The 16,612-nt window shown below is 43.4% G+C and overlaps 1 pseudogene; it reads right to left on the reverse strand.

The window, feature by feature from the left end:
- Positions 1 to 637: 637 nt before the first annotated feature.
- On the reverse strand, positions 638 to 15,736 carry LOC147970509 (uncharacterized; annotated as a pseudogene).
- Positions 15,737 to 16,612: the final 876 nt, after the last annotated feature.

Genomic DNA, 16,612 nt, shown 5'->3' on the forward strand with positions numbered 1-16,612 from the left:
TTTTGGAAAATCATGGTCACTAGTCAAAGTCATGATCATTTCTGGGCCCTTGTGGAATGACTCGTAAATGGTTGCCATTTGCAGGTGAAAAGGAAAGGTAGAGTTCAAAACAAAAGGTATGTATCTCCTTCAAAGAAATGTGGTTGTTTCCACGAGGAAAAGTTTAGTGGTTAGTTCGTCCATGGTTCAAGTTTTTGGTCTAGGTGAGACAGAGCTTAGGAAGGAAAAGAGATGGACACACACACGCCACAATCAACAACCAACTCCTATCTCAATGTTTGTAATGGGCTCGTTTACTATAGTTTCGTCATGAAGTCTTCAATCCTTCAGTTCTCGAAAGTCTTCAATGCATTTCTCCCATATGAAGGTCTTTTGTTAATCATCCATAACTCCACCTCTTAGGGTTAAATAAATAATACAAACCTACGGAGTTCGTATCCTAATAATGCAAGTTTTTAAATCACGCAACTCAAATGACCACAACAGTTAAAACAACGAAAGAAAAAAATCCAATAAAACTCCAAATCCACAACATATATTTTATTCAATAAATCCTATGTACCGCCATCCACATAGCTTCTGCATGGTCGAGTACACTAATCGCAAGCGTTCCTCCTTTATTACATGCATGGTGGTCTTAAGTTCTAGATTCAGCATCCAGGTTGATGCTGCTGAGGGAGATATTGCTGTTGTCATCAGAGGAGTTGACTGAGAAATCCTCTTCTTTAGCCTTTTCTCCTTTTAGAACCCTGTTCTCTAGCTTGAGTTTCTTATTTCGAGCCTTTTTCTTCCCATAATTCCTTCTGTAGTTTCTTGATTTTTGTCTCTTGAGCCTGGACTTCGTCTTTGTTTTCCTCCAAATATTCTCGCATTATCCCCACCTTCTGCTCTAGGAGGGTTCTAACTTCCTTCATGGCCTCTATCTTCTGCAAATCTTCGGAATGCTCTAGTTGAAGACCTTTGATATACCTTTCTAAATCCAGATTATAATTCACATATCGTTGAGTTTTCTCTTGTGACCTTCCTTGATCCTACCAGGTTCGCCAGTGATCTCTTCCACCCCAAATCACAAAAGAAGGTGCCTCCTAGCGCCTGGTGATAACGTCCGCATAGACGTGCTATTATGCCATGTACGGCAGCAATCACAACTCCCTCAAGAGTTGGATGAGTTTTGAAGAAGATCATGTTCTCCATCTTTGAACGTCCATAAATGGTAATGTTTGGCATTCCAGTAGCTTCTTCCCTCCAAATGGTGCCATGATGCAATCGAAGTCTTAGTGTCTGAACCAACCTTAAAATATGGATGCCTGGCTCAAGTCACAATGTTCCATCTACATGTTTGAAATAGGAGAGACTTAGTATAGAGAACAAAAGGTACGAGAATTGCAGTTTTAGTAATACCAAAAATAATTGTTGTTCCTATCATGGTCTTCCTATTTCTAAACCATTTCTAGGGTCACGTCCTATAGTCAACGTATGCTCTAATACCATTTTGTAGCGACCCAGATTTGGTAGAATCCAAGTCTCTGTGCTTACTGTGCTATCCCTGGATCATAGCTAGCACACACAGTAACAAAAATGAATATCAGTAAGACATACATGATTCTACTACAACGGTAGATCCAGATATATATCAATCATACCTTAGGCACAGCTCAAGCTGGCAGATAATACAGCGGAATTATACGTAGTCACTAAGTTAGTCTCCATCAACGCCACTGGGCTCGTTGAGTGTAGACCATAACCCTATCGTCTCTTAATCTGTCAAGATCTGCACATGACAGGTGTAGGTGAGTACATGGAATGTACTCGCGAGTTGCAAAGGAAAGTTTAACAGAATATATATGCAGGGTAAGTATTGTGGATGTTTCATTTGTGTAAAGCCAATTTTCTCCTATACTAAATTTTATAAACTACTTTTGGAATAGAAATAGTTTTTAGTATAAAAGTAGGAGTGAGACACTTGGATATACGCACCAGTGCTCAGTCTCCAAAATAGTTTTAAAACATACATAAGGTTGAAGTGAAACACATTCACTATGCTTATTCCTCAACTTTAACCCTTAAAATAGATTTTTGGAAAGGAGAGGGGAGATTCTTCTTTAGTCCAAGTCTTCACTTGCTCAAACTGCCTGTAACCGGGGGCACGGCTAATCGATTAGGTTAAGCCCTCTACAGAGGTCGTACACGTTCCCCACATGACACAACCAACCCCGTTTACCGTTACACACTTGGGTGTACGACTAGGAGGAGATTGTGATGAAGCCTTTCCGTAACAGCCCCCTATACTTGACCAAGCCGCCCGCGACTTAGGCAATGAAAGCCCCTCTCCGATGGCGGTCCTGAGGTAAGGGTTTCCCGTTAGTACTAAGCTAAGCCAGAGCCCATAGTAGCATGTGGTTGTACTGGACGCTACATCAAACTGTACTTGGAAGATCTCATTCCCCTGGACGGTGGTCCCCACCAAAAACCTGTGTGCAAGACCCCAGTCGGGCACATTCACTACAAGACCGCGATAGAGATCTCGCCCTTCAACACATGATCATGAAGAAAATGATGACGAATATGAATGTGCTTTGTCTTCGAGTGTTGAACTGGGTTATGAGCAATCTTGATGGCACTCTCATTGTCATAGTAGAGAGGCACATTTTTCACATTGATGTCATAGTCCTTGAGGGTTTGCTTCATCCATAGCAATTGAGCATAGCACAAACCAGCAGCTATGTACTCAACTTCAGTAGTAGAGAGTGATATGGAGTTCTGTTTCTTCGAGGACCAACATACCAAAGATCGTCCAAGGTAATGGCATGTGCTTGATGTTGACTTGCGGTCCACACGATCACCAACATAGTCAGAGTCTGAATATCCAATGATATCGAAAGTTGGGCCCTTGGGATACCATAATCCAAGTGTTGGAGTGTGAGCTAGATATCGAAGAATATGCTTCACGGCCTTATGGTGTGATTCCTTTGGTGTAGCTTGAAAACGGGAACACATGCTAACACTAAGCATAATATTTGGCCTAGATGCACAGAAATACAATCAAGAGTCAATCATGGAGCGGTATACCTTTTGATCGAAGTCAATACCATTTTCATCAGTGCATAAATGGCTATTTGTGGGCATAGGGACTTTGACGCCTTTGCAATCTTGCATGCCGAATTTCCTCAATACATCCTTGTGGTATTTCTCCTGAGATATGAAGATGTCGTTGCGTTGTCGACGAATCTGAAGACCTAAGAAGAATTTCAATTCTCCCATCATAGACATTTGATATTCTCCACTCATCATATAGGCAAATTCATCACTGTAACGTTGGTCAGTACAGCCGAAGATGATATCATCAACATATATTTGGCACACGAATAATTCATCATCATAGGTTTTGGTGAAAAGAGTTGGGTCAAGTGAACCGGGTTTGAAGCCTTTCTTCATGAGGAATTACTTCAAAGTATCATACCACGCCCGAGGGGCCTACTTGAGGCCATAGAGGGCCTTATTGAGTCTGAAGACTTTGTCAGGATGCTTTATATCGTCAAAACCTAGGGGTTGAGCAACATATACTTCTTCCTCAAGCTTACCATTGAGGAATGCACTTTCCACATCCATTTGATATAGGATGATATTATGGTGGTCAGCATAAGCAAGTAATATGCGAATAGCCTCAAGTCTAGCAACAGGTGCAAAAGTTTCATCGAAATCAATTCCCTCGACCTGTGTGTAGCCTTGAGCTACAAGTCGTGCCTTATTCCTCACCATAAGGCCATTTTCATCTTGCTTGTTGCGGTAGATCCATTTGGTGCCGATGATATTGTGCTTGCGTGGGTCTGGTCACCTAACAAGTTCCCACACATTGTTGAGCTCGAACTGATGTGATTCTTCTTGCATTGCTTGAATCCACTCAGGCTCCAGAAATGCTTCATCTACCTTAGTGGGCTCTGTCATAGAGACAAAAGCAAAGTGCCCACAAAAGTTAGAAAAATGTGAAGCTTTTGAGCATGTGAGAGGACCTGGTGCTTTGATGTCATCAATGATTCTCTCAATCTGCACTTCATTTGCAACGCGAGGATGAACAAGTTGACGACATTGAGGGGGCTCAGCATTTTCTTCAAAGCCATTTTCCTCAGGTGCAGCAACATGATGTTCTTCACGATCAGGAATGACTTCTTCAGCAGATTCTTCGGGAGGAATGACATCCTCGGTAGCCTTGAACTTGATGGATTCCTTAGGTGGTATTTCATCTAGCACAGGAGGTAGGTGCTCTCTTTGTGAGGCATTACTTTCATCGAACCGCACATCTACAGTCTTAACAACCTTGTGGTGATAGGTGTTGAAGACTCTGTAGGTGTGTGAGTCCTTTCCATAACCAAGCATAAAACCTTCATGTGCTTCCGGTGCAAATTTAGAATTGTGATGAGGATCTCTAATACAACATTTAGCACTGAAGACTTTGAAATAACTCACATTGGGTTTCTTGTCAGTAAGGAGTTCATATGAGGTCTTTTTGAAGATTTTGAGAACATATACCCTATTGATGATGTGGCACGCAGTATCAATTGCCTCGGGCCAGAAACGAGGAGGCGTGTTGTCTTCATCAAGCATAGTGCAAGCCATCTCAACAAGAGTCTGAAAGTGCAACTATACCTAGGTGGTTTTGGTAATTCCTAACAACATATAGCTCACTGAGCTAATGCTACTTCAAGATTAATATCTCAGGAAAGCTCAATGATTGGCATGGCATGGATGAGAAAAGTGGACCCCTCAAAATGCTAAGGACAAAGGATTGGCTCAATCTCAAAGCTCAAGAATCTACATTTTCTATTTTAGTGATCCAAGATCACATTGAGTCTATAGGAAAAGCCAATACTATCAAGGAGGGATGAGGTGTTGCTTAATGAGGTTCTTGCTCAAAATTCTTAGTGATATGCTCCAAAACCCTCAACTACTTTCTCACATCCACATATGACCTAAACCAAAAGTAAAATTCGGCCCCACCGATTCTTTCTATCAGGCGCCACCGAGTTCAAATGTCATAGCCACTGCCACAAACCCTAGGCAAATCGGTCTCACCGATAGGGATCTCGGTCTCACCGAGGTGGGGTTGTAATCCCTTTGTTTCCCTTCGTAACATTTCGGTCTCACCGAGATGAGCGATCGGTCCCACTGAGATTGCAATGTAAACTCTCTGTTTTCCCTTCGTAACGTTTCGGTCTCACTGAAATGAGCGATCGGTCCCACCGAGTTTACCTGACCAACTCTTTGGTTAGCTTATTACCAAAATCGGTCTCACCGAGTTTGTGTAATCAGTCTCACCGAGATTACATTATGCCCTAACCCTAACCATATCGGTCCTACCGAGTTGCATATCGGTCCCACCGAAAACCCTAACAGTCACTAGCTTTGCTGAATCGGTCCGACCAAGTTTAACCATTCGGTCCCACCGAGTTTGGAAAGTTATGTGTAACTGTTAGATTTTGTGTGGAGGCTATATATACCCCTCCACCACCTCCTCATTCGTGGAGAGAGCCATCAGAACAAACCTACACTTCCAACCTATATTTTCTGAGAGAGAACCACCTACACTTGTGTTGAGACCAAGATATTCCATTCCTACCATATGAATCTTGATCTCTAGCCTTCCCCAAGTTGCTTTCCACTCAAATCTTCTTTCCACCAAATCAATATGCTGTGGGAGAGAGTTGAGTGTTGGGGAGACTATCATTTGAAGCACAAGAGCAAGGAGTTCATCATCAACACACCATTTGTTACTTCTTGGAGAGTGGTGTCTCCTAGATTGGCTAGGTGTCACTTGGGAGCCTTCGACAAGATTGTGGAGTTGAACCAAGGAGTTTGTAAGGGCAAGGAGATCGCCTACTTCATGAAGATCTACCGCTAGTGAGGCAAGTCCTTCGTGGGTGATGGCCATGGTGGGATTGACAAGGTTGCTTCTTCGTGGACCCTTCGTGGGTCGAGCCCTCCGTGGACTCGCGCAACCGTTACCCTTCGTGGCTTGAAGTCTCCATCAACGTGGATGCACGATAGCACCACCTATCGGAACCTCGACAAAACATTCGTGTCTCCAATTGCGTTTGAATCCTCCAAACCCTTCCCTTTACATTCTTTCAAGTTACATGATTTACTTTCCGCTACTCATATACTCTTTGTATGCTTGCTTGAATTGTGTTAAGATTGCTTGACTTGCTCAAAGTTGCTAAAATCTGCCAAGAACTAAAATTGGGAAAAGGCTAGATTTTTATTTGGTCAAGTAGTCTAATCACCCCCCCTCTAGACATACTTTCGATCCTACAAGTGGTATCAGAGCTTTGGTCTCCATTTGCCTTAATTTTCATAGCTTCTGGAAGTCATAGCCTTGGTTTCACAACCTAGGAGAGTATGGCGTCTAGCGAGGGAAATTACCACCGTAGAGGTCCTTACTTTGATGGTACTAATTTTGCTAGTTGGAAGCATAAAATGAAAATGCATATTCTTGGACATAACCCCGCCGTTTGGGCTATTGTGTGTGTTGGCTTGCAAGGTGAATTGTTTGATGGGAGAGAACCGAATCGTGAAGCTACCGTAGAAGAGTTGAAGATGCTGCAATACAATGCTCAAGCTTGTGATATCCTCTTCAACGGATTGTGCCCCGAAGAATTCAACAAAATCAGTCGTCTTGAGAATGCAAAGGAAATTTGGGATACTTTGATTGATATGCACGAAGGTACCGACTCCATCAAGGAATCCAAGTTGGATGTGCTTCAAAGTCAACTTGACAAGTTCAAAATGAAGGATGGTGAAGGTGTCACTGAAATGTACTCTAGGCTTGCTCTTATCACAAATGAGATTGCCGGCTTAGGAAGTGAAGAGATGACCGACAAATTCATCATCAAGAAGATCCTAAGAGCCTTGGATGGAAAATACGATACCGTATGCACATTGATCCAAATGATGCCAAATTACAAAGATCTCAAGCTAATGGAAGTCATTGGCAGAATTGTTGCTCATGAGATGTCACTCAAGGATAAGGAGGAGCTCCATAACAAGTCAAGTGGTGCTTACAAAGCCTCATGTGAAGCTCCCACATCATCAAGTGAGAAACAAACCTTCAATGGAGAATTGAGCCTAATGGTGAAGAACTTTAATAAGTTCTACAAGAATAGAAGCAAAGAGAGAAGTTCCAAGTCAAGGTCCTACAATGACAAAAGATCTTCTAGTCGAGAGCGAAACTGCTACAATTGTTGAAGACCCGGACACTAATGAGTGTACGGCTCCCCACAAGAGAAGAGAAGATGCTCCCAAAAGAAGTAGAAGGGAAGAATCACCATCGAGGGAGAGAAGGAGTAGGGATGATCGTTATGAACGAAGACCCTCCCGGAGAAGCAAGGATTTGGAAAGGAAGGACAAGTCATCAAGGAGCTACACAAAACAAAGACACCAAGCTCATGTTGGTGAATGGGTATCCGGCTCTGACTCCGACAGTCACTCCGAGAGAAGCTATCACTCTGACTCCGAATATACTCAAGATGAAGGTGTTGCCGGTGTAGCACTTCTGTCAACCAACTCCTACGACATATTTGATTCACCAAATGAAGGAATTGGAAGATGCTTCATGGCCAAAGGTCCAAAGGTATCACACCCCGAGTATGTTGATTTCAATAGTGATGAAGATGACATGTTAGGTGATGATGATTTACTTGTTGACAACTCTAGTGATGACTACTATGATGAAACATCAATTAATCATGCTAATCAAGATGAAAAGAATGACAATGATAAGGAGAAGATTGAGTCTCTAACTAAAGAACTAAACACTCTTAAGTTAGCTCATGAAACTATCTTAGGAGATCATCGAGAACTTTCAAGGACTCATGAGAAACTACATTTTGAGAAGCTCAATATTGAGCAAGAGCATGAGTTCTTAAAGGCAATCAATGATGATCTTCGCAAGAAAAGTTCTTTTTACATTGCCAAGCGTTTACTCTTATCCACTTACATGTCTCAAGTCAAGTCTAGCAACAAGAACAAGAAGGATTCTTCCTCTAGTAGTAACAATAATCATGCTAAAACCAATGTTGTTGCTTCTAGTAGTTCTCTTGATTCCACTAATGATTCTCTTAGCCAAGTTACACTTGAGCAATAAAATAGCTTATTGAAGGGAATCATAGAGAAAGGTGTTTACAAGGGCCTTGCCGGGAGTAAGAAATTCGAGGAAATTGTACGCAAGTAAGGAAGGCACCGGAAGAATCAAGGTACTAGTTTTGAACGAAAGTTCAATGCCAATGGAGTTGAGTGGGAAGAAGATCAATACCCCAAGATGAAGTTTGTTCCTCAACAAGAGAAGTATGATCCTACTTCCTTCAAAGGGACACAAGCTCAAGATGATCTTCCACCACAAGACCACAAGCAAAAAGTCAAGGACAAGCTTCAAGAGGAAATTGATGCATTTGAAGAAGCTCCTAAGGCCTTGGTCAAGTGGGTCCCCAAGAATACATCAAGTTCCACTTCATCAAGTACAACTACAATTCCAAGGATTCCCATCGAGATGGTGTGGATCCCGAAGAAGAAGAACTAGAGAGTTCTTGAGTGTGACTCCGCCAACATACTTCACTCTTATCATTTTGGCAAGAACAAGTGCAATCAACTTCCACATCTTGCACTAGTTCAAGGAGTCACAAACCCTCTTGTTGGTAAGACAAGGGACAAGGTAACCTAATGCTCTCATAGACATCATCTTGTGTGTGCATCACTCTATGTCTATGGATATCCTTGTTTGTTCCTTGTGGGACTAACCCGTGTAGGTATTGAAAGTGCAACTCACTCCAAAGGATAGCTCCGAATGATCTACATCAACTTAGAGCATCCACATCTTCAACACCTACATGAAGTCATCATCGACAAAACCCAAGGTTAGTTCATCCCTCTTAGGGGGGATATCACATCTAGGGGGGAGCTTTACTCTAAGAATTGAGTTAAAGCAACTCTAATGGTGTGAACACAACAACGCTTTATGTAAAGGTGGTAACCCCACTTGTGCTTAAACAATGAGTATGACCTATGATCAAATGTTCTCATTTGACTCCTAAGTCAATATACTCATATATAGATGACCTAGTCATCGCAAATTGCTTCATAGATGCTAGAATTTTTGGTGCATGCTTTGCCACATATTTCATTTGTCATTTTATTGTGTGAGCATGTTGGTTGCATAATTTACTCATTCGAGGACATCCACTTGTTGTTTTGATTGATTGGTTTACTTTTGTTTTGGCCAAGTGGATGGACAAGGATGCCTAAGAACCTTCTCTAGCTATCTATGCTTTTCTCGTCTCAAACTCTATTCATGCTGCATCACAAAGTTTGATCAAGTCAGATTCGAACCACTCTGTGTGAGGAGCACTCGGAGTCCCCGATTCGTCATAGACTTAAACTTCCAAAACTTTTGTGTGTGTTTCGGTCTGACCGATTCATCCATTTCGGTCATACCGAGATCACTAAGTCGATCTAGGTTCTCAATCTCGGTGCAACCGATTTGAACTTTTTGGTCACACCGAGTTTCAGTAACTGCTTGCAGTTATGAATCTTGGTGCCACCGAGTTGTTCCACTTGGTCACATCAACAGGGTCAGGCTATATATATCCACGGGTCAAATTTTGGAAAACTTTCCGAACCTCCTCGCCCGCGCTTAGCCTGCTCTGCCTCCCTGGGTCTCTGGATCAACCTCCTCATCGTCAGCCGCCTCCTGTCGCTGGTCTCCGCCGCCGTCAATGGGACCGTCTTCGCCGTTGTCGTCGTAGCAAGTTCATCGCCGAACTAGGGTATGGACTTGAACTTTGTGCTGTTCTAACTCTGATTCCTCAGCACATTGCTTTGCCATGTATCTTGCCATGATTGAGATCAATCTATCCATCGAAAACACTCCGTAGTTTAGTCGTGAATTGAAAATTTAGGGTTAGGTTTCTGCCGAAACCATCTCGGACCGACCGAGTTGATGAAATCGGTTCCACCGATTTGGCTCAGGCCATTGCACATGTGATTCTAGGTCTGACCGAGAATTGCAAATCGGTGTGACCGAGTTCAACACTTTGTGAAACCCTAGCAGTCTCGGTGCCACCGAACTATGACTCGGTCTGACCAAGTTCACTAGTTTCGGTTCCAAAAGCTGCTTCTGTATCATCGAGTTTGCAAATTGGTAGATCCGAAATGCTTTCTGTGGAAAACTAAAACTAAGTTTTTAACTCATTCTTTTGCAAAAACCTCTGTACTTTGTGATGCTCATCCACTCTACCTCGTCTATAATCTATTCACAATGTCTGTTGTTAGTGTTTGCATCATGTCAGATCAGAGTGACAGTCAGACCAAGTCTGAGGAACAGTTTCACGTGAGTGAGGGCACTAGTCCCTCTAGCAGCTTAGATGATGGAAGCAGGAGCACACCCAGCAATCTGCCAAAGGCTGCCACAAGGGCCAGCAAGAAAAGAACCTCAGAGTCAGAGGATGAGGACTATGTGTCTGAGCAAGAAGAAACCACCTCAAAGAGGAAAGTGCTCAAAAAGGAATATGGCACAGCTGCTGCCACCAAGCCAGGGATGAAGCAAAAGGTTCCTGCCAAGAGAGCTCCAATGTCTAAAGCCAGAGCATCTACTCAAGAGACTTTGGGATCTGCACCCAAAGAGCAGGTTGTGGCAGAAAAGAAAAGGAAGGAAAGGGTCAAGAAGACCACTGCCAGAGTGCTTGGGTGATCTTCAATCATGAAAGACTCTGAAGAAGAGGAAGAGGAAGAGGATGCGACACCAGCACCCAAAGCTCAAAAGCTTATGGGAGATGCCATAAGATCAGGGGCTGCTCCATCTAAGCCCAAAGGAACTCCTAAGCCAGCTGCTCCAAAACCCAAAACTGCACCCAAGAGGAACACTAGGAACATCCCAGCAGCAGAGAAGAACAAGGCCCCAATGCCTGAAGCTGCAATGGAAGAAGAAGATGATTCTGTTGTCTTGAGGAAGTTGAAGCCAAAAATTCCAGATCACAATGATGCTCATCCAGTTGCAGAGAACATGAAAGTCAGGAAGGACATTGGTCTAAGGCTATGGAGAGAGTATGATCCATATGCCACCAGGAGAAGGACTGCTGTGGACTACAGGTTCCATACAAAGGAACAGCAGGACTTCTATGAGACCATCTTGCTTGACAAGAAGCCCATAGTGTGTGATATGAGATGGGTCGATTGGTCATTCATTGCGGAAAATGAGGATGACTTCCCTGGTGTATATGACAGCTTCAAGGCTTGTGGGGTTGATGGGTTTGTGGCTTAGAAGCTCACAAAATGGAATGATGAGCTCATCATGCAGTTCTACTCCATGGCTCACTTCTACCCAGATGGGAGGATTGTCTGGATATCTGAAGGTATGAGGTACTAGTCCACAGTTGCAGAATGGGCTAAGTTGATCAATGCCCCAAAAGAGAGTGAAGATGACTTGGATGTCTATGCCAAGAAGAAGAAGGATCACAACACCATGGCACACATGTACAAGGAGATCCCAGATGCTGCTCTTGAGACACACAAGTTTGGATCTGTACATTAGCTTCTGTCAGGCTTGCCAACTATCAACTGGATCCTCAGGCACACTCTCTTGCCAAAGTCAGGTGATCACAAGATGATCAGAGGCCATGCAATTAACTTGCTTCACATCTTTGATGTCCCACAGAAGTTCAAAGTCATGACCCTAATAATGGAAACCATAAAGAGGACAACTGCATATCATAAGAGGAGTTGTGGGTATGCCCCACAGATCTAGGAGCTGATCAACTCCAAGATGGGCACTGGCACATATCTGCTAGACAAGGAGCACCTGCCCATCTACCCAGACTTTGAGGACAACACTGTGGTGATGGATGAAAATGAACCATCTTCTGTGCACGCACAAGCCAAGAAGGAGAAGGCAAAGGCTGAAAAGGCTGTAAGGATGCCAACTACTGAAGAAGCATCTCAGTATCTTCTGAAGAGCAAGCAAGATCAGCTTGGCTACTTGATTGCCTCCACCCTGAGGATTGAGAAGGGATTGGCTACCCTGACTCAAAACTAGGAGAGTTTGGAGAGGATCATGGAGCAGAAGTTCTTTGACTTAGATGTGAAGGTCACTGAGATCCAGTCAGTCGTTGAGAAACTTCAGGATGAAGTGGAGGAGAAGAAAGGCAAGACAACCACTGATGCTTTTGCTAGAGTGCCCAGAGGTCAGAGGTCTGCTGCAGTGCCTATTCCAGACACCAGAGCTACTTCATCTGCACCAGCTATAGCTTTTGTGCCACCGGCTCCAGCACGTACTCCACCAGCTCCATCTACATCGACTGATGCCTTTGTTCTTTGAGTTCTGTCTACACCACCACCTGAAGACCAAGCCTGAGCGTCGATCTAGCACTCTGCATTTTTTATGAACATTTTGGTAACTTGTTGCCAAAGGGGGAGAAAATGTATAGATCATAGGCTTCGAGAGAGAGAGAGCGTTGCTTTTTATTCTCTCTTTTTGTTTGGTGGTTAAACTTTGTTTGTTTGCTTGGTTGAGATACTTTATACTTTGTGCTTGCTTAGATGATCATGTGTTTGATCATATGCTACCTTAATGCTTGTTGGATGACATTATCCTTTTATATGATCATTCACTTTGCTTGGTGATGAGTGCATGTATTTTAATTATTATCATTTTGAGCGCTCCACCAAGATGTATGTGACATGGAAGAGTAACCCATGATCCTAACTCTTTGTGCATTTGCAGTCCAAAGCAAATCTTAAACTATGCACAAATTTAGGGGGAGCTCTTGCTTTTCACATACTTCTCAAAGCGACAATGTTTTTCACTCTTATTATCATTTGTCGAAGCTTTGATCTATATGTTGTCATCAATTACCAAAAAGGGGGAGATTGAAAGTGCAACTATCCCTAGGTGGTTTTGGTAATTCCTAACAACATATAGCTCATTGAGCTAATGCTACTTCAAGATTAATATCTTAGGAAAGCTCAATGATTGGCATGGCATGGATGAGAAAAGTGGACCCCTCAAAATGCTAAGGACAAAGGATTGGCTCAATCTCAAAGCTCAAGACTCTACATTTTCTATTTTAGTGATCCAAAATCACATTGAGTCTATAGGAAAAGCCAATACTATCAAGGAGGGATGAGGTGTTGCTTAATGAGGTTCTTGCTCAAAATGCTTAGTGATATGCTCCAAAACCCTCAACTACTTTCTCACATCCACATATGACCTAAATCAAAAGTCAAACTCGGCCCCACCGATTCTTTCTATCTAGCGCCACCGAGTTTCAAATGTCATAGCCACTGCCAAAAACCCTAGGCAAATCGGTCTCACTGATAGGGATCTCGGTCTCACCGAGATGGGGTTGTAATCTCTCTGTTTCCCTTTGTAACATTTCAGTCTCACGGAGATGAGCGATCAGTCCCACCGAGATTGCAATGTAAACTCTCTGTTTTCCCTTCGTAACATTTCGGTCTTGCTGAAATAAGCGATCGGTCCCACTGAGTTTACCTGACCAACTCTTTGGTTAGATTATTACCAAAATTGGTCTCACAGAGTTTGTGTAATCAGTCTCACCGAGATTACGTTATGCCCTAACCCTAATCATATCGGTCCTAGCGAGTTGCATGTCGGTCCCACCGAAAACCCTAACGGTCACTAGCTTTGCTGAATCGGTTCGATCAAGTTTAACCATTCGGTCCCACCGAGTTTGGAAAGTTATGTGTAACGGTTAGGTTTTGTGTGGAGGCTATATATACCCCTCCACCACCTCTTCATTCATCGAGAGAGCCATCAGGACAAACCTACACTTCCAACCTATATTTTCTGAGAGAGAACCACCTACACTTGTGTTGAGACCAAGATATTCCATTCCTACCATATGAATCTTGATCTCTAGCCTTCCCCAAGTTGCTTTCCACTCAAATCTTCTTTCCACCAAATCCATAACCTGTGAGAGAGAGTTGAGTGTTGGGGAGACTATCATTTGAAGCACAAGAGCAAGGAGTTCATCATCAACACACCATTTGTTACTTCTTGGAGAGTGGTGTCTCCTAGATTGGCTAGGTGTCACTTGGGAGCCTCCGACAAGATTGTGGAGTTGAAGCAAGGAGTTTGTAATGGCAAGGAGATCGCCTACTTTGTGAAGATCTACCGCTAGTGGGGCAAGTCCTTCGTGGGCGATGGCCATGGTGGGATAGACAAGGTTGCTTCTTCGTGGACCCTTCGTGGGTGGAGCCCTCCGTGGACTCATGCAACCATTACCTTTCGTGGGTTGAAGTCTCCATCAATGTGGATGTACGATAGCACCACCTATCGGAACCATGACAAAACATCCGTGTGTCCAATTGCGTTTGAATCATCCAAACCCTTCCCTTTACATTCTTGCAAGTTACATGCTTTACTTTTCGCTGCTCATATACTCTTTGCATGCTTGCTTGAATTGTGTTGAGATTGCTTGACTTGTTCAAAGTTGCTAAAATCTGCCAAGAACTAAAATTGGGAAAAGGCTAGATCTTTATTTGGTCAAGTAGTCTAATCACCCCCCCTCTAGACATACTTTCAATCCTACAGAGTCATGTTCTTGCACTCCATGACGCCATTCTGCTGAGGAGTATAAGGATCAGATAACTCGTGAGTAGTACCAAGGTCATAAAGATAGTCATCAAGACTAGTATTATTGAACTCAGTTCCATTGTCACTTCTGATGTTCTTGATCTTCACACCAAAGTTAGTTGAAGCCCTCGAGTAAAATCGTTTGAAGACTTCCTGCACTTCAGCTTTGTATGTGATGATATGCACCCACGTGTAACAAGAATAGTCATCAACTATGACGAAGCCATATAAAGATGCAGCATTAGTAAATTTGGCATAGTGAGTAGGGCCAAAGAGATCCATGTGAAGCAATTCAAATGGACGAGTGGTAGTCATGATGGTCTTTGAGGGATGCTTGGCCTTGCTCATCTTTCCAGCTTCACAAGCTCCACACAGATGGTCCTTGAGGAATTTGACACCCTCGATGCCAATGACATGCTTCTTCTTTGCTAGAGTGTGCAGGTTCCTCATGCCAGCATGACCAAGTCGTTGATGCCATAGCCAGCCTTCTGAAGCTTTTGCAAGTACACATGTAGCAGGTTGTGGTCCTGTAGAGAAATCAACAATATACAAATCTCCTCTCCTAAAGCCTTCAAAGACTTTGGAATTGTCAGCTTCCATGATCACAACACAACGATACTTGCCAAAGACAACAACCATATCAAGGTCACAAAGCATTGAGACAGACATGAGGTTGAACCCTAAGGACTCGACAAGCATGACTTTGTCCATGTATCGATCCTTTGAGATCGCAACCTTACGTAGACCCAATACCTTGTTTTTGCCTTTGTTAGCATAGGTGATAAGCTTCAGATGCGATGGAGATAAAGCAGTGTCCATAAATAAGTTCCTGTCACCACTCATGTGATTTGTACATCCACTGTCGAGGACCCACTTAGTAGCTTTGGGTTGATCATCCTTTCCACCTTTTACCATGAAGCAATAGGTAGGAGTGTAGTCATCATCGCCGTCGTCAGCAGTGTTGGGGAGGTCATTTTCCTCAGAGTTGAAGATGGACTTGCTGACAAACACAGTAGCGAGGGCTAGGCGCGCCACACCAGAGTCTGACACCTTAGATGCCTCATCTTCTTCATTTTCTTTAGATTCAGCCTCAGAGTCCATTTCCTTGCCAATGAATGCCCGAGCCTTCTTGGAGCTACTCTTCTTGTGGGATGAAGACCTTGAGGATTTTGATGAAGAGCACTTTTGAAGATTTCTTCTTCTTCTTTGAATCATCAAAACTGTAATCCTTGTACTTCATCTTCTTTGATTCCTTTTCCCATTAAGGACAATCTTGAATGTAGTGACCGGGTTTCTTGCATTTGTGGCAAAGTCTCTTCTTGTAGGCACGGGATGAGGAATCTGATCTTATGTCATCACTTCTTGAGGATTTGCCAAAGCGACCACGTCTTGAGAACTTCTGGAATTTCCTCACGAGCATTGCTAGCTCCTGGCTCTGTTCTTCAGGATCACCAAGGCTGCTACCTGAATCCTTGCTACCTCTTTTAGCACTGCGTTGGTTTTCCCCTAATAGGAAGGGATGATGCAGCTGTCGGTGTCAAAACCGGCGGATCTCGGGTAGGGGGTCCTGAACTATGCGTCTAAGGCGAATGGTAACAGGAGGCACGGGAGCACGATGTTTTACCCAGGTTCGGGCCCTCTTGATGGAGGTAAAACCCTACGTCCTGCCTGATTATTCTTGATAATATGAGTAGTACAAGAGTTGATCTACCACGAGATCGGAGAGGCTAAACCCTAGAAGCTAGCCTATGGTATGATTGTATGTTGTCCTACGGACTAAAACCCTCTGGTTTATATAGACACCAGAGGGGGCTAGGGTTACACAAGGTCGGTTACAAAGGAGGAGATATACATATCCGTATTGCCTAGCTTGCCATCCATGCCAAGTAGAGTCCCATCCGGACACGGGACGAAGTCTTCAATCTTGTATCTTCATAGTCCAACAGTCCGGCCAAAGGATATAGTCCGGCTGTCCGG

This window comes from Triticum urartu, chromosome 5A (genome assembly GCF_056163025.1).
Source record: "Triticum urartu cultivar PI428250 chromosome 5A, HENAU_Tu73, whole genome shotgun sequence".
Taxonomy (NCBI): Eukaryota; Viridiplantae; Streptophyta; class Magnoliopsida; order Poales; family Poaceae; genus Triticum; species Triticum urartu.